Source organism: Schistocerca cancellata, chromosome 2 (assembly GCF_023864275.1).
Source record: "Schistocerca cancellata isolate TAMUIC-IGC-003103 chromosome 2, iqSchCanc2.1, whole genome shotgun sequence".
In the NCBI taxonomy this organism is placed as follows: Eukaryota; Metazoa; Arthropoda; class Insecta; order Orthoptera; family Acrididae; genus Schistocerca; species Schistocerca cancellata.
In genome coordinates, this window is record NC_064627.1 from 224,633,179 (window position 1) to 224,653,428 (window position 20,250).

The window sequence follows — 20,250 nt, forward strand, 5'->3', positions numbered from 1 at the left end:
GAACAAATGTAAGGATGTATAGGCATTTATCACTAGGGGTAAGATAGATACTGCCTATAGGAAAATTAAACATACCTCTGGAGAAAAGAGAAGCACGTGCATTAATATCAAGAGCTCAGTAGGAAAACCAGCTCCAAGCAAAGAAGGGAAAGCAGGAAGGTGGAAGGAGTATATAGACGGTCTATACAAGGGCGATGTACCTAAGGGCAATATTATGGAAATGGAAGAGGACGTAGATGAAGATGAAATGGGAGATATGATAACTGCGTAAAGAAATTGACAGAGCACTGAAAGACCGCAGTTGAAACAAGGTCCTGGGAGTACACTACATTCCATTACAACTACTGATAGCCTTGGGAGGGCAAGACATATGAGACAGGCGAAATACCCTCAGACTTCAAGAAGAATATAATAATTCCAATCCCAAAGAAAGCAAGTGTTGATAAATGTGAAAATTACCAAACTATCAGTTTCATAAGTCACGGCTGCAAAATACTAACGCAAATTCTTTACAGATGAATGGAAAAACTGGTAGAAGCTGAGCTCGGGGAAGATCAGTTTGGATTCCATAGAAATTTTGGAAGACATGAGACAATACTGACCCTACGACTTATCTTAGAAGATAGATTATGGAAAGGTAAACCTACATTTCTAGCATTTGTAGACTTGAGAAAGCTTTTGACAATGTTGACTGGAATATTCTCTTTCAAATGCTAAAGGTGGCAGGGATAAAATACAGGGAGCGAAAGGCTATTTACAATTTGTACAAAAACCAGATGGCAGTTATAAGAGTCGAGGGGCATGAATGTGAAGCAGTTGTTGGATAGGGAGTGAGACAGGGTTGTAGCCTATTCCCCATGTTATTCAATCTGTATATTGAGCAAGCAGTACAGGAAACAAAAGAAAAATCTGGAGTAGGGACTAAAATCCATGGACAAGAAACAAAAACTTTGAGGTTTGCTGATGACACTGTAACTCTATCAGAGTCAGCAAAGGACCTGGAAGAGCAGTTGAATGCAATGGGCAGTGACTTGAAAGGAAGATGAAAGATGAACATCAACAAAAGCAAAACGAGGATAATCAAATGTAGTCGAATCAAATCAGGTGATGCTGAGGGAATAAGATTAGGAAATGAGACGCTTAAAGTAGTAGATGAGTTTTGCTATTTGGGGAGCAAAATAACTGATGATGGTGAAGTAGAGAGGATACAAAATGTAGACTGGCTATGGCAAGAAAAGTGTTTCTGAAAAAGAGAAATTTGTTAAGCTGAGTATAGATTTAAGTGTCAGGAAGTCTTTTCTGAAAGTATTAGCGTGAAGTGTAGCCATGTATGGAAGTGAAACATGAACATTACATCGTTTAGACACGCACAGAATAGAAGCTTTCAGAATGTGGTGCTACAGAAGAATGCTGAAGGTTAGGTGGGTAGATCATGTAACGAATGATGAAGTACTAAATAGAATTGGGGAGAAGAGGAATTTGTGCCACTACTGGACTAGAAGAAGGGATTGGTTGGTAGGACATGTTCTGAGGCATCAAGGGATCACCAATTGAGTATTGGAGGGCAGCATGGAGGGTAAAGTCGTACAGGGAGATCAAGAGATGAATACACTAAGCAGATTCAGAAGGATGTAGGTTACAGTAGTTGCTTGGAGATGAAGAAGCTTGCACAGGATGGAGTAGCATGGAGAGCTGCATCAAACCAGTCTCTGGACTTAAGACAACAACAACAACAACAACAACAATTACACATGTATTTGCTTTTTTGACTATATTATCATAAGAATAAATAAGGACTATATGTTGTAAGACACAACAACAGCATTACAGTAATGTAAAATGGCGTCAAGTAGTCATACAGGGAGTAGAAACATTGTTGGTGAAGTAAATTTGTGACAATTTTCCTACAGGAGAGCTTTTACTTGTTACAGAAGTTGGATATTTATTATAAAGCAAGCTCCTAATATATCTCAAACTATTGTGAAGTTTGGTTAGCCTATGGATTTTTAGGTGGGTGTTACTGTGGGTTTGAGTGAGATGGCAACGAATGTCACTGTTCAATTGGAAGCTTTGCAGATTCTTTTTTACAAAATAGATTATCTAGAGAATACAGATATACAGAACAGGTAAAATATTTAAAGCCTTGAGTACTGGTCTTGTAGTAGTGTGAAGTTGTGTATTTTTCATTATCTTTAAGATTCTTTTCTGAATCATAAAAATTGACATATGTGATCGTCCCAGAAGGGTAGAATGTGAGTTATAACAGAATGCAGTAGAGCAAAATAAAGTGATCTACAGGTAATTAAGTCACTGCTTTGATGGAGTACTCCTAAGACATGGCAAAAGCTGCACATTCTTTTAAGTAGCTTATCTTTGTGCACATGCTACTGCAGAGAGTTGTCTACCCATAGCCCAAGAAACGTTTTTCATTTACATGCTCTGCTACTTCATTATGAAGAGATGAGGGCTCAGTGTGGATCCCGTAAGGGGCCCAAGACCATGAGTATTGTTTTGATACTATTTAGCAGTAGTTTATTCTTATACAGCCAGAACAGGAGTCTTCCACTGCCGTCAGTTATGTCAGTTATCATAACCTCCAGTGAGATGTTCTGGAAGAGCAGGCTGGTGTCACCAGCAAACTAAGACAGGAACTGTGGATATTAAATTTTTGAGCAAGTCATCGCTGTACAGCAGGAAGAGGAGAGATCATAGGGTGGAGAACTGTGGTATACCACAGTTTACTAATGCTTCCTCTGAATGAACATTCATTTCTTGTTGACTTGTGTGTTCAACCAATTGCTTCCTGTTGGAGACAGATGAGCAGAACCACTCATCACTGAAGCCTCTAGTTTCATATGCTTATGGAGAGTTATTTATAATATCAAAAACTTAATTTGTGAGATATGTAAAGAGCCAAGAAGAAGAGTGTTTCTCATTAAGCACACTTATAATGCAGTCTAAAATCATTTGGGGAAATAGCAACGTAACAACTATTCAGGTTGGTGTTTACAATCTATGAGACTGTCGGCGTACTACCAATGTTTCAGAAAAATATCATCCACACATTCGCAAAGACAGCATGGACACATATATGTGAAAACTGCCACACAATCGGCTTAACATCTCATACGTCCGAGCTGCTGTCAATAACGATCTACAGGAGAAGAGAAAAGAAAACTGAATATCTGTTATACAGCAATCAGTTTGCTTTAGGAAAGGTAATGACACCAGAGAGGCAGTTATAACTTTCCAATGGATAATGGAAGCAAGACAAAGAAAAATTAAGATGCTCCTTGGATTTGTCAATATGGATAACATACAATATGTACAAGAACTAAGAATGCACTGTAAGATTAGAAGAGCAAGAACGAAGTGTTCAGATTAAAAAGTACGTAGGACAGGGATGCAGTCTTTTGCCCCTAGTGTTCAATCTACAAATCAAAGAAGCAGTGATGGAAATAAAAGAACAGTTCAAGAGTGTAATTAAAATTCAGGGTGAAAGGATATCAATGATAAGATTCACTGGTGACATTGCTATCCTCAGGAAAAGTGAAGAATTGCAGGATCGGTTGAATTGAATGAGCACTCTAATGAATACATAATATGATTTGAAAATGAACTGGAAAAAGACAAAAGTAATGAGAAGTAGTAGAAACGAGAACAGTGAGAAACTTAATAGCAAAACTAGAGTCATGAAGTAGACAAATTTAAGGTATTCTGGTACCTAGGAAGCAAAATAACCTGTGACAGACAAAGCAAAGAAGAAATAAAAAGCAGACGAGAACAGGCAGGGAGGACATTTCTGGCCAAGAGAAGTCTACTGGTGTCAAACAAAGACCTTAATTGGAGGAAGAAATTTCTGAGAATGTACATTTGGAGCAAAGCATTGTATGGTAATGAATCATGGAGAATGGGAAAACTGGAACAAACAAGAATCAAGGCGCTTGAGATGTGGTGCTGCAGAAGAATCAGGTAAACTGATAAGATAAGGAATGAGGAAGTTATCCGCAGATTCAGTGAGGAAAGGAATGTACAGAAAACACTGAGAAAAAGAAGGAACACGATGACAGGATATGTGTTTAGGCATCAAAGAATAACATCCATGGTAATAAAAGGAACTGCAGAGGAGAAAAACTGCAGATGAGGACAGGGACTGAAATACAGCCAGCAAATTATTGAGGACATACAGTGCAACTGATATTCAGAAATAAAGAGGTTGACATAGGAGAGAAATTAGTGGTGACTACATGAAACCAGTCAGAAAAAAAGAAAGAAAGAAATGGAAATAGCTTCACTTATGGATCTGCTTTCCCGAAATCCAGATCACACTCGCATGTTCAGGGAAGCTATAGAAATACACTAACATGACAACAGCTTCAACAAGAAGGAAGAAAGCCTCTATGTGAATGGATCATGGATTCCCGTACTACAGCAAATGACCATTGCAGGTAGCATGGGGAGAACCGCTGCAGTAACGACTACGGAAAAGCTTTTGGATGTTTGCGCGCCAGATGCACATAATCTGCGGCTGTGAGTTGGCTCCAGTTCACCACCAATAATGTATGGTTAAGCTTTGACAATGCCAGCCACTTGTGCTGGTGAAATGTCAGAAAAAGCATCAAACAAATATCAGCCGAAGAACCAAAGACAGATGCCAACAGGCAAATTTTCACTCTTACAGTTATCATTTGTAACAATAATTCATCTTCAAACTCACAATGGTATGCCCTGTCATGCACAACCAGTCTCTTCTCCACGAAAAGCAACTGTCTTTACAATTTCGTATCATGAGGGTCCATAATTCTCTATATATGCAATACTCAAGGTTGTTTTCTTCACTGTCATTTTCCTTCCAAGTATTTGCCTTCAAATACATACTGGGTAATTAGTTGTGTCAATTTTCAGCATTTATTTCACTGTTTCATATATAATCTTTAGCACTTCATCATTTGGTTTCTTTTCTACACAACTCATTTCTCAGCACCTTCTTGAACATACAAACTAACATGTTTCGCCATAATACTTTCTGTATTCATTACCATGTAGAAGCACATTCCACAAAAGTGTTTTGGCAGACTTTTTTTCCAATTTAAGTGATGTTGCATGCCTACTGAGATTATTTATGACTGAAGGAAAAACATAATTTTCTGTTGCCAATTCTGATTTTCTCAGAAACAAAAGAGAAACTATTAAGACATGAAAGAAACATGGAACAAACATTATACTGTTCAAAGAGGAATGGTACACACAACTTTCCTTCATTAGAATACTTGAGAACTGAGATGACGGTAAGGGAATCTAGCCACAGAATTAAAATCAGTGTCCAGTTATAAATGGAAGATTAAATCAGTGTCCAGTTATAAATGGAAGATTGCCCATTATTAATGGACTCTGCAATGATGAAGAAAAATGAATATCTTGTTTACTAACATCTCTGTTTTTTATCTCTATTGTGTCTCCATTTTTATATCACAAGAACAAATTATTTACTGTGTTGTCCATATCTGTTGGTACAATAATGTCATTGTAAATCTTATGGTGTGTATCATTTTTCTATACGTATTTTAAAAAGTGGAAGATGGAATATATGATATGAAGCATCAAAGAACATTGCAAACATTCCAATGGTATGGACATATAAGATGAAGTGGGGAACCAAGAACAATAAACATGACACTGGGGTAGGATAATGAGGGAAGAAGAAGAAGAAGAAGAAGAAAGAAGAAGACTGATGACAATCTGGCTTCAAAGGAGAGATATCTTGAGGAGAGAATTTTTAGTACTTGTGTAGTATTTCCCCTATACTCGCCTAATCCCATCTTACTTTGTACATGTTAGCACATGTTTTAAATATGTATTACTGGTACTGTATGGACTCTTGACATGTCTAACACGGCTGTAATGGGTGGTCTAAGAACAAATGAATAAATAAAAAAAAACAAACTAAAATACTCATTGTAATAAGCCCCAAGTGTATTGTTATGCGAGAGAGAACACTCTGTACTGGAGAATGTCTAACTAAATAAATTAATTTAAAAAATTAGAACTTATTTGTGTTTACGTTTCTCTTATTTGAGTGAATGTGATTACACAATACAAATATCATAACAATGAGCATATTTGTCTAAACCCCACTGTAATACTAGTTTTTTTTTTCACTGTAATTTGTATTGGTCATGGTGTTCTGTGATTTATAGTATGATACAACCACCTATCCACTTTTCGATCTCACCTTTATTGTTTCCTCAGAGGTTTAAAGAGGCATCTCTGGTAAATATTTACATAATATTTATTAATGTGTCAAAGGACTCTCTTGTTCCTTACTTTTACCTAAATCCAAGTAACCCAGGTACAGCAAATTTATCAAGTTTATCTTTATTTTTATTTTTTTGATATTCAATGTAAATTTTAATGTGTTGTAAAAGCAAATCAACTGTTTTGTAATTAGAAAGCATAGTTCCAGATTAGGGATTACTAGAGCTTTACGCAAAATCTTTTAACAAAGCATAGTTTTGTTTCTGAAGAGGGAGAAGTACAATATCAGTCATTAGAGTCCATAAAAATGGTACTTGAGGCTCTTGATAGGGATGAGTGTTAGACTTGTCCAAGGCTCTTGACACTGTTGACTACAAAATACTACTAAGCTAGAAGTGCTGGTTGTAAGAGGAATAGTGACTGAGTGGTAAGAAAGGATGCTAAAGGTGGAGATAGCTCACACATATGCTGATCCTAAATTTTTAGTGAAACAGTTGTCAGACAAGAAACACATAGACACAGGTGTTCCTTGGGACAGTGTATATGGTCCAACTATGTTCTTAACATAGCTTGCCTGTGTGAATGAATTCACACACACAAGCTTACCTCATACACACAAGACCACCATCTCTGGAAACTCGGGATGGAATGCACTTTCCAAACAGTGTAGGACATGCAGAAGAAGTTTGTTTTGCTGATGACAGCAACATAATAGCCATGACAAAACTCCACAACTCCTATTACACAAAGCAAACGAAGCCCTCAGAATGTTTACAAGTGGGCAGAATGTAATAAATTAAGGCTGAACATAAAGAACACAATTAGCATGCACTTCAGAATATAGTAGGGAGATTCTATCACATTTAGCATAGATCACAAACCTATAGACTATATAAAAAACACAAAGTATAAAAGACTGTGTAAAAAACACAACATTTTTAGGGATGAACACTGATTGTCAGCTATCATGAAATAAACACACAAGCATTCTAGAGAAAAGAATGTGATCAGAATGTTATGCTCTTAGGGTGTTAGCATTAGTCATAACAGCCAACGTCTTGTGGTGACATAATATGCATACATACACACGGTTCTTAAACATGGGATTATTTTTTGGGGATTTTTTTTTAAAAAGGGGCAATGTTTTTAAACTGTTGAAAAGAGCTGTGGGAAAAATTACTGGAAGTAGTAGTAGGGTTTACTGTAAAAAGTTTTTAATAAATGATCTTCCCTGATGCACCAAGTGATTAAATCTACCAATCTGTAGTGCATATCATGAAAAACATTAATAAATAGATCCATAAATACTCATAGAACATGGGCCAATATGGAATTATATTAAAAATAAAATTAAAAAAAAAAGTATTTTATATCAGTGGATAAAATGCCACGGAAATGAAAAACATTACTAAAATACATCTGTTTGAAATGGTAACTAAAACGTTCTTCATGAGTAATGCATACCATACAATTAAGGTTACGACAGGAGTTATAGAGTTGTGGGTACTAAGGGGATAACTAGAACACCTTGTTGCATTTCCATACATGACCATGGTTTACTGCTTTCACAACAAAATCATGTCTCAAGATGCAAAATGCACGTTAGCAATCTTTGCAGCCTCAGTTTTTCAGATACACTAAGGGGCACAGTTGAACATGGTGGGAGTAGAGTCTGGAGTTGGTGGAGGGGGCACAGCAGCATCTTCACAATCCAGGAGACTTACGAGGGTGTCATCAGTGTGTGTATTGCTACATAGCAGTGAGGAGCGAAACTGTTGTTGTTTTGGTCTTCAGTCCTGAGACTTGTTTGATGCAGCTCTCCATGCTACTCTATCCTGTGCAAGCTTCTTCATCTCCCAGTACCTGCTGCAAACCTACATCCTTCTGAATCTGCTTAGTGTATTCATCTCTTGGTCTCCCCCTACGATTTTTACCCTCCACGCTGCTCTCCAACACTAAATTGGTGATCCCTTGATGCCTCTGAACATGTCCTACCAACCGATCCCTTCTTCTGGTCAAGTTGTGCCACAAACATCTCTTCTCCACAATCCTATTCAATTCTTCCTCATTAGTTATGTGATCTACCAATCTAATCTTCAGCATTCTTCTGTAGCACCACATTTCGAAAGCTTCTATTCTCTTCTTGTCCAACCTATTTACCATCCATGTTTCACTTCCCTACATGGCTAAACTCCATACAAATACTTTCAGAAATGACTTCCTGACACGCTCCCCAAATAGCAAAACTCCTTTACTACTTTAAGTGTCTCATTTCCCAACCTAATACCCTCAACATCACCCGACTTAATTCGACTACATTCCATTATCCTCGTTTTGCTTTTGTTGATGTTCATCTTATATCATCCCTTCAAGACACCATCCATTCCGTTCAACTGCTCTTCCAAGTCCTTTGCTGTCTCTGACAGAATTACAATGTCATCGGCGAACCTCAACGTTTATATTTCTTCTCCATGGATTTTAATACCTACTCCGAATTTTTCTTTTGTTTCCTTTACTGCTTGCTCAATATACAAATTGAATAACATCGGGGAGAGGCTACAACCCTGTCTTACTCCCTTCCCAACCACTGCTTCCCTTTCATGTCCCTCGACTCTTATAACTGCCATCTGGTTTCTGTACAAATTGTAAATAGCCTTTCGATCCCTGTATTTTACCCCTGCCACCTTTAGAATTTGAAAGAGAGTATTCCAGTCAACATTGTCAAAAGCTTTCTCTAAGTCTACAAATGCTAGAAACGTAGGTTTGCCTTCCCTTAATCTTTCTTCTAAGATAAGTTGTAAGGTCAGTATTGCCTCACGTGTTCCAGTATTTCTACGGAATCCAAACTGATCTTCCCCGAGGGCCGCTTCTACTAGTTTTTCCATTCGTCTGTAAAGAATTTTTGTTAGTATTTTGCAGCTGTGGCTTATTAAACTGATTGTTCAGTAATTTACACATCTGTCAACACCTGCTTTCTTTGGGATTGGAATTATTATATTCTTCTTGAAGTCTGAGGGTATTTCGCCTGTTTCATACATCTTGCTCACCAGATGGTAGAGTTTTGTCAGGACTGGCTCTCCCAAGGCCGTCAGTAGTTCCAATGGAATGTTGTCTACTCCGGGGGCCTTGTTTCGACTCAGGTCTTTCAGTGCTCTGTCAAACTCTTCACGCAGTATCGTATCTCCCATTTCATCTTCATCTATATCCTCTTCCATTTCCATAATATTGTCCTCAAGTGCATCGCCCTTGTATAGACTCTCTATATACTCCTTCCACCTTTCTGCTTTCCCTTCTTTGCTTAGAACTGGGTTTCCATCTGAGCTCTTGATGTTCATACAAGTGGTTCTCTTATCTCCAAAGGTCTCTCTAATTTTCCTGTAGGCAGTATCTATCTTACCCCTAGTGAGATAAGCCTCTACACCCTTACATTTGTCCTCTAGCCATCCCTGCTTAGCCATTTTGCACTTCCTGTCAATCTCATTTTTGAGGCGTTTGTATTCCTTTTTGCCTGCTTCATTTACTGCATTTTTATATTTTCTCCTTTCATTAATTAAATTCAATATTTCTTCTGTTACCCAAGGATTTCGACTAGCCCTCGTCTTTTTACCTACTTGATCCTCTGCTGCCTTCACTACTTCATCCCTCAAAGCTACCCATTCTTCTTCTACTGTATTTCTTTCCCCCATTCCTGTCAATTGTTGCCTTATGCTCTCCCTGAAACTCTGTACAACCTCTGGTTCATTCAGTTTATCCAGGCCCAACTCCTTAAATTCCCACCTTTTTGCAGTTTCTTCAGTTTTAATCTACAGGTCATAACCAATAGATTGTGGTCAGCGTCCACATCTGCCCCTGGAAATGTCTTACAATTTAAAACCTGGTTCCTAAATCTCTGCCTTACCATTATATAATCTATCTGCTACCTTTTAGTATCTCCAGGGTTCTTCCATGTATACAACCTTCTATCATGATTCTTAAACCAAGTGTTAGCTACAGGGTGTTTCAAAAATGACCGGTATATTTGAAACGGCAATAAAAACTCAACGAGCAGCGATAGAAATACACCGTTTGTTGCAATATGCTTGGGACAACAGTACATTTCAGGTGGACAAACTTTCGTAATTACAGTAGTTACAATTTTCAACAACAGATGGCGCTGCAAGTGATCTGAACGATATAGAAGACAACGCAGTCTATGGGTGCGCCATTCTGTACGTCGTCTTTCTGCTGTAAGCGTGTGCTGTTCACAGCGTGCAAGTGTGCTGTAGACAACATGGTTTATTCCTTAGAACAGAGGATTTTTCTGCTGTTGGAATTCCACCGCCTAGAACACAGTGTTGTTGCAACAAGACGAAGTTTTCAACGGAGGTTTAATGTAACCAAAGGACCGAAAAGCGATACAATAAAGGATCTGTTTGAAAAATTTCAACGGACTGGGAACGTGACGGATGAACGTGCTGGAAAGGTAGGGCGACCGCGTAGGCAACCACAGAGGGCAACGCGCAGCTAGTGCAGCAGGTGATCCAACAGCGGCCTCGGGTTCCCGTTCGCCGTGTTGGAGCTGCGGTCCAAATGACGCCAACGTCCACATATCGTCTCATGCGCCAGAGTTTACACCTATATCCATACAAAATTCAAACGCGGCAACCCCTCAGCGCCGCTACCATTGCTGCACGAGAGACATTCGCTAACGATATAGTGCACAGGATTGATGACGGCGATATGCATGTGGGCAGCATTTGGTTTACTGACGAAGCTTAATTTTACCTGGACGGCTTTGTCAATAAACAGAACTGGCGCATATGGGGAACCGAAAAGCCCCATGTTGCAGTCCCATCGTCCCTGCATCCTCAAAAAGTACTGGTCTGGACCGCCATTTCTTCCAAAGGAGTCATTGGACCATTTTTCAGATCCGAAACTATTACTGCATCACGCTATCTGGACATTCTTCGTGAATTTTTGGCGGTACAAACTGCCTTAGACGACACTGCGAACACCTCATGGTTTATGCAAGATGGTGCCCGGCCACATCGCACGGCCGACGTCTTTAATTTCCTGAATGAATATTTCGATGATCGTGTGATTGCTTTGGGCTATCCGAAACATACAGGAGGCGGCGTGGATTGGCCTCCCTATTCGCCAGACATGAACCCCTTGTGACTTCTTTGTGTGGGGACACTTGAAAGACCAGGTGTACCGCCAGGATCCAGAAACAATTGAACAGCTGAAGCAGTACATCTCATCTGCTTGTGAAGCCATTCCGCCAGACACGTTGTCAAAGGTTTCGGGTAATTTCATTCAGAGACTACGCCATATTATTGCTACGCATGGTGGATATGTGGAAAATATCGTACTATAGAGTTTCCCAGACCGCAGCGCCATCTGATGTTGAAAATTGTAACTACTGTAATTTCGAAAGTTTGTCTGCCTGAAAATGTACTGTTGTCCCAAGCATATTGCAACAAACGGTGTATTTCTATCGCTGCTCGTTTCGTTTTTATTGCCGTTTCAAATATACCGGTCATTTTTGAAACACCCTGTATGATTAAGTTGTGCTCTGTGCAAAATTCTACGAGGCGGCTTCCTCTATCATTTCTTAGCCCCAATCCATATTCACCTACTACGTTTCCTTCTCTCCCTTTTCCTACACTACAAAACTATGTTTTATAATACAAGTTACTTGAAACGAACTGTTTGTAAATCAAGGAATATTATGCAATAGGGATTTATTGAATGAAGCAGTGCAGATGTTTTGAGCCTAACCTCATTTTCGGGAGGATTGAGTTGCTCAGTCCAACCATCCTGATTTAGGTTTACCATGGTTTTTCCTAGATCGCCAAAGAAAACGTCAGGATGGTGCCTCAATCAAGGGCATGGCTGACCACTATACTCATATAGAGCATGTTATGTATGCTGTATGTTGAACATTTTGACCAACTGATTTTCGTTGTATTACCTCGACAAATACTATGTCAGTGTGAGATGATACTTGGACAAATCAAGACAAACAAAAGTAAATAAAGAAATGAAACAATTATAATTTTTGTTACAGGGTATCTATTTAAGATAAACTAGAACAACTGCAGCATTCTCTTACTTTTCTTCCCATCTACTTCAATACCTCTACAGATTTTGCTTTAGAATGGGGCATTTATACTTTTTTTTGATCAATGTTTCCATTTTTATCTGTTAAACAGTGACATTATATGCATGCTATTGTTCTTTCAATGTTACTTCCATCTCACTCTTATTATGTGATATAATTATTTTGTATTAGGTCTTGGCTATCTGCAACTTCCAGTTGTAGTCACCAGCTAAAAAATTTTGAATCTTAGCTGTTGTAGCCTAATGTTACAATCAATACTGTCCCCATACCCTGTAACTGTCTCTTGTCAAGGCAACTCCAACCCTCTAACAATTGTATAGGAACAGCTGCAAAGTTTCACATGACAAAAACTGTACCAACTAGTAAATTAACATCATTACATTATTGTAGGAATTTGTGTGAGAAACTGATAACCTGATGGACATTGGATAGCCTAATATGCATCAAATGCTTCTAGAATAAATTATTCAGCTTAAATAGTCATGGTACAAGAATAATTTAAATAACAGGCACACAGAAACTGCTCGCTGAAGCTGGTGCTGTTTAGAGAGAAATATTGTTCCTGGATGATTGTAACAATACGCAGAAAGGCAGCAAATAGCAGAGTTAGTATAATTTTCAAAAATGCAAGGTAATGCCCATAAAGAATAGGAGATGGTAAAATTAGAATCCTATTTAAAAATCCAGTAGTGCTATGCGGCACAAGAGGATTCTGGGAAACTGTGGTAATGTGTTAAGGAAAACTCAAATAAGACATCAGTGTGATCTATTTTAGAGTAGATTAATGCTCCAAGCTTTCAGGAATTGTTGTCACTTACATTTGACAGCAGATGCTACACGAAATAAGAGGCACTGCTAGGATAGTAACAGGTCAGTACTGCCCATACAAAAGTGGAAAGTAGATGTTCATGAAAGTTACATGGGAATGTTTTGAAGAAAGGAAAAATTGTTTTCGTTAAACTCTGATGGGTAAATTTAGAGAATGAATTTTTTGGGTAGACAATGTGTTGTATTTTATTTAGCACTGTGGCCAACAAAATAGGCTACTGACACAGGAATTGCATAAAAAATTTACAAATGATACAAAAATATGTAACAATTTTTCTACTTTCATTGCACAGGCCTATATTATTTGGGGATCATGATAACGAGATATACGATACTCGAGTATCTACAATGGGACATTATCTATAATTTTACTTTCGCTACATAAATTAATGTAAAAGACAGGTTGGACAAACACTGGGACAATGTAGTTTTTTTCACGTTCCACGTCATTATGAAATGCCGTATTCATGGTCTATGGAACAAGGATTAATGGATGTATGTATGTACATCTTTCATTCTCACTGCTGAAGGGGGAGAGTGAGCTGATGAGAGAGCTTATGCTCTTTTCAGCCATTGGTTTAGTTGTCCTGTTTTCTTTCCATTTATGTTTAGATGGGGACAAGGGAGAACTTTGAATTTACTGTCTTAAAATTTTATTTATCTGATTTGGCTCTGGTTTTAGTTTCGTTTGAGAGTGTAAATCATAATTGGAGCATTTGTGTTACAACCTCACCTGGGATTAATATCTTCAATGCACAAAACAGTACCTACTTACATAGGTACAGGCAATCCTGGTAATGGACAATCAATATACTATTCTTTTGTACTTCCTTATTATAAAGTAGACCTAAGTAACGATTGCACAGCAAACAGTTCAAGGTCACCCTGTACTGAAACATAGGCCCTAGAAGAAAACAGCCTGTACTTGACAAACCATTTCCGCAAAACGAATGGTGTAACTGTGTCAACATAAACAAGTAGTATAGACTAGTTGGTTATATATAACAGGCCAATATTGTCGACAGATGCTTCTGAAGAAAAACAAATGTTATGTAGTGGAACTCCTCGTCATTTTTCGTTGTTCATGTACCTAATACATATTTTCTGAATGTATCTTGCAGTATTTGTTTTGATGAGGAAAAGTGCGTAAAATACGGCTAAGCGCGTTTAAATATAGTGCTAACGTAAACAGTTGGCTACGCTACAGGTAAATCTATTACTGCAGCCTTTTTTGTCATTCATATCCGTCGTCTTCACAAAATGACAACCAAATTACATTTCAACCTAACCTAAACATCGATCGACCCTAATCTTTCAGGGAGGGGTGGGGGCGGTACGAGTTTCCAATATCACACTCTAACCACCAATCCCACGTTATCTGTGGGAATGGAAATGGCTTTTCCACTTATATTCACCGACTAAGAGAATAGTTTATTATGTGACACAAAATGCTGGTAGAAGTCAGTTCTGGCCCTCTGAAGCGCACCTAAGTAAAGTTTGTGTATTACAACAGTAATAACAAAATGTCATATCTAATGACAGCCACACAGTGTTTCCCAATAGCTGCAAGGAAGTATAATACACGATCAACTGTGGATAATTTTCTCTCATAGGGAGTAGGAAACTGCAGGGGGTGATGCACAAACTTTCATCTGAAAAATATTTACATTGCTTTTAACGATAAAACACACTGTGAAGCATATACTATCCTTACCTCATTGAAGGCCATAATTATGGTTTACTCCTTCTTCCCAATGAAGAACCGACTTCGCGTTAAACACCTGGGTTCTTGGTCACTATCGTTGTTTACATGCGGCAAGCGACGGACAGACACGGCTCACTTATTCTCCACAACTCGTCACATTCAAATTAACATCATGCTGACAAGTTTTCTTTAATATCTGTTGTCAACTTAACTTCGCAAAGATCCATTCCTCAGGTGGGTGCAACAATCCATTAGGTTTATATATTAACAAAAACCTGACACTGCAAAATCAGTTTTTCAGCACTAAACATAATCAGACGGAATCACTATTCTAAAACAAGTAATCGTTTTGTACATCTGATAAATGCGTGTTTGTTTATTTCTTTATCTGCCACTCTCCAAACATACTGTCACAAACAAAAACGCCATTTTGGTTTGATGTAAGAACAGTTTAGCATGACAGATTTGCGGAAGTATCAACAGTACTAACAAATCTACACAACAACAAAGACAACGTGTCCCTCTGCCGCGATATTCGCGTATTAACCCTAACCTCTATCATGTGCATTAATTAAGTGTTTTCGTCAAAACAAAGTAATTGGCACTGTCATAAATTGCGCGTCTCTCGATTCACGTAACTTCTCTGACGAAGTAAAATTTTTAAATGCCAAAATTTGCTGAAATATTTATGTTCTCTGTATTGGAACACATCTTTGGATGTCCTTAGCGCTCAGTGTGGCAACTAACAAGAACTATGATATGATTGCAAATGATGGAAAAATTGTATTGCTGCGTAGTGCGCGTTTTTTGGAGAAGCTTACTGGTTAAAAGAAATCATCTATGTATTGTTTTAACGATATGATCTGTTGCAACTAACGCGCCCTTAGAACAGAGCAAGAAAGCCATTCTTTGATTGGAGGACGCAAGAGAATCCCTAGATGGTATTAATGTTGTGTGCAATTAACGATAAGCACTTCTACAAATTTTTTGATGTTGTAGAAAACGCAAGCTCATTTGAAAGACCTTCAACTTTACTCATAGGCTGAAAAAAAAGCCAGCCGTTCCTATATGTTGGTGAAACTAAAGACTATGCGAACTAGATATTTTGTAATTCTTCCTTGCGTAAAGTAACTGCTGCAAACCGCCCTCCTCGTCTATCCTGTGTGGATAGACTCATTAGCTGTGATTTAGAGCCAACTTTATCCTAAATAAAAGAAAAAATGTGTATAATAGAGTAATCTCATCTTTTATAATTAGCTCCCCACTAGCCGCATAGCATAGACTTTCGAAAATTAAATCTTTTTCATTTACTCATAACATTGTGTATGCCTTTAATAATAATAATAGGGCTAACCCCCCTTTTAGTGTGATTACTTGGTTCAGGATAGAACTAAAGAAGCCTCGGACAAGCGACGTCATGGTCGGGGACGACGTTTGAACCCTATGCCCGCCCACAATGGTAATGACACTGCTAGCCAACTGGAAAATAATTTAAATCCAAATTGAGGTGTTTTGCAGGATATGCTTCCTGCAACCACCCTAGAAGGAAAACAAAGACAGAGGATGAGATGGTCAGATGAAGTTAATCGACACCTCATGTTCTGTTATTACCAAGCAACAAACCTAGGAACCAACACAACTGGATACAGATCACAAGTATACACAATATTTATTACCAGATACCCGGAATTAAAATTTTTAACAGAACAACGACTGGCTGATCAGATCCGTGTTATAATAAAAAAAATAACAGGATACCCCAGTCAGAATTAGAAAACATCAAACAAGAAGTACAACAAATACTGGAACAAAATAATGTGCAATTAGAAGAGGAAGAAAATACAGTAATGGACTCAAACATCCCAGAGCAAACAAGGAAAGACCAACACGCATCAATTAAACAATCAGAGGAAAACGAAATCTTAAGACAGCCACCAGAACAAGCACAAATAGAACACGAAGTGACACACATGTTAGATATAGAAGAGAAATTTCAGCTGACATATATAGAATACAATGGCACAAATACAGACATTAGACCATTCTTGCATAGACCGCCAAATAACCCACAAGTCGAAACAACAATAAAAAATATCAACACAATCATACACAACAAAATAAATGAAAACACAACTATGGAAGAGTTACAACTACTGGTTTATATAGGAGCACTCACTACACTAAATATACACACTAGGCAGAGATCAGAACCAACCAACACACAGAAGAAACCCACAAAACCAGCATGGCAACACAGGTTACAGATCAGAATAGAAAAACTGAGAAAAGACATCGGACAGCTAACACAGTTTATAAGAAATGAAATATCAGACAAAAAACAAAAAAGGTTAGGTAAAATCTCACAACAAGAAGCAATAGAGCAATTAGATGAAAAGAAACAGAAATTACAAGCATTGGCCAAACGACTTAGAAGATACAAAAAAAGTGAAAATTGAAGGAAACAAAACCAAACATTCAACACATACCAAAAGAGATTTTACCAAACAATAGATAACACACACATTAAAATAGACAATCCACCAAACATAACAGACATGGAACACTTCTGGAGCAACATATGGTCAAACCCGGTACAACATAACAGGCATGCACGGTGGATACAAGCAGAAACAGACTCATACAAGATGATACCACAAATGCCTGAAGTGATAATTTTGCAACATGAAGTCACCGGAGCAATTAATTCTATGCACAATTGGAAAGCCCCTGGAAATGATAAAATAGCAAATTTCAGGCTAAAGAAGTTCACCTCAACACATTCACATCTAACTAAATTATTTAACAGTTACATTGCAGACCCATACACATTCCCTGATACACTTACACATGGAATAACCTATCTGAAACCTAAAGATCAAGCAGACACAGCAAACCCAGCTAAATATCGCCCCATAACATGCCTACCAACAATCTACAAAATATTAACTTCAGTCATTACACAGAAATTAATGACACATACAACACAGAACAAAATTATAAATGAAGGACAAAAAGGCTGCTGCAAAGGAGCACAAGGATGTAAAGAGCAACTGATAATAGATACAGAGGTGACATATCAAGCTCAAACTAAACAAAGGTCGCTACACTACGCATACATTGATTACCAAAAAGCTTTTGATAGTGTACCACACTCATGGTTACTACAGATATTGGAAATATACAAAGTAGATCCTAAATTGATACAGTTCCTAAACATAGTAATGAAAAACTGGAAAACCACACTTAATATCCAAACAAATTCAGATAATATCACATCACAGCCAATACAGATTAAGCGTGGAATATACCAAGGAGACTCATTAAGTCCTTTCTGGTCCTGTCTTGCTCTGAACCCACTATCCAATATGCTAAATAATGCAAATTATGGATATAATATTACTGGAACATACCCACACAAAATCACACATTTGCTATACATGGATGATCTAAAACTACTGGCAGCAACCAATCAACAACTCAACCAATTACTAAAGATAACAGAACTATTCAGCAATGATATAAATATAGCTTTTGGAACAGACAAATGTAAGAAAAATAGCTTAGTCAAGGGAAAACACACTAAACAAGAAGATTACATATCGAATAACCACAGTGACTCCACAGAAGCGATGGAAAAAACAGATGCCTATAAATACAGGGTGTTTCAAAAATAACCGGTATATTTGAAATGGCAATAAAAACTAAACGAGCAGCGATAGAAATACACCGTTTGTTGCAATATGCTTGGGACAACAGTACATTTTCAGGCAGACAAACTTTCGAAATTACAGTAGTTACAATTTTCAACAACAGATGGCGCTGCGGTCTGGGAAACTCTATAGTACGATATTTTCCACATATCCGCCATACGTAGCAATAATATGGCGTAGTCTCTGAATGAAATTACCCGAAACCTTTGACAACGTGTCTGGCGGAATGGCTTCACATGCAGATTGAGATGTACTACTTCAGATGTTCAATTGCTTCTGGATTCTGGCAGTACACCTGGTCTTTCAAGTGTCCCCACAGAAAGAAGTCACAGGGGTTCATGTCTGGCGAATAGGGAGGCCAATCCACGCCGCCTCCTGTATGTTTCGGATAGCCCAAAGCAATCACACGATCATCGAAATATTCATTCAGGAAATTAAAGACGTCGGCCGTGCGATGTGGCCGGGCACCATCTTGCATAAACCACGAGGTGTTCGCAGTGTCGTCTAAGGCAGTTTGTACCGCCACAAATTCACGAAGAATGTCCAGATAGCGTGATGCAGTAATTGTTTCGGATCTGAAAAATGGTCCAATGATTCCTTTGGAAGAAATGGCGGCCCAGACCAGTACTTTTTGAGGATGCAGGGACGATGGGACTGCAACATGGGGCTTTTCGGTTCCCCATATGCGCCAGTTCTGTTTATTGACGAAGCCGTCCAGGTAAAAATAAGCTTCGTCAGTAAACCAAATGCTGCCCACATGCATATCGCCGTCATCAATCCTGTGCACTATATCGTTAGCGAATGTCTCTCGTGCAGCAATGGTAGCGGCGCTGTGGGGTTGCCACGTTTGAATTTTGTATGGATAGAGGTGTAAACTCTGGTGCATGAGACGATACGTGGACGTTGGCGTCATTTGGACCGCAGCTGCAACACAGCGAACGGAAACTCGAGGCCGCTGTTGGATCACCTGCTGCACTAGCTGCGCGTTGCCCTCTGTGGTTGCCGTACGCGGTCGCCCTACCTTTCCTGCACATTCATCCATCAAGTTCCCAGTCCGTTGAAATTTTTTAAACAAATCCTTTTTTGTATCGCTTTTCGGTCCTTTGGTTACATTAAACCTCCATTGAAAACTTCGTCTTGTTGCAACAACACTGTGTTCTAGGCGGTGGAATTCCAACACCAGAAAAATCCTCTGTTCTAAGTAATAAACCATGTTGTCTACAGCACACTTGCATGTTGTGAACAGCACACGCTTACAGCAGAAAGACGACGTACAGAATGGCGCACCCACAGACTGCGTTGTCTTCTATATCTTTCACATCACTTGCAGCGCCATCTGTTGTTGAAAATTGTAACTACTGTAATTTCGAAAGTTTGTCCGCCTGAAAATGTACTGTTGTCCCAAGCATATTGCAACAAACGGTGTATTTCTATCGCTGCTCGTTTAGTTTTTATTGCCGTTTCAAATATACCGGTCATTTTTGAAACACCCTGTATCTAGGATACAGACAAAAAATAGGAATAGATAATACAAATATTAAAGAAGAACTAAAAGAAAAATATAGACAAAGACTAACAAAAATACTGAAAACGTAATTGACAGCAAGAAACAAGACAAAAGCTATAAATACTTATGCTATACCAATATT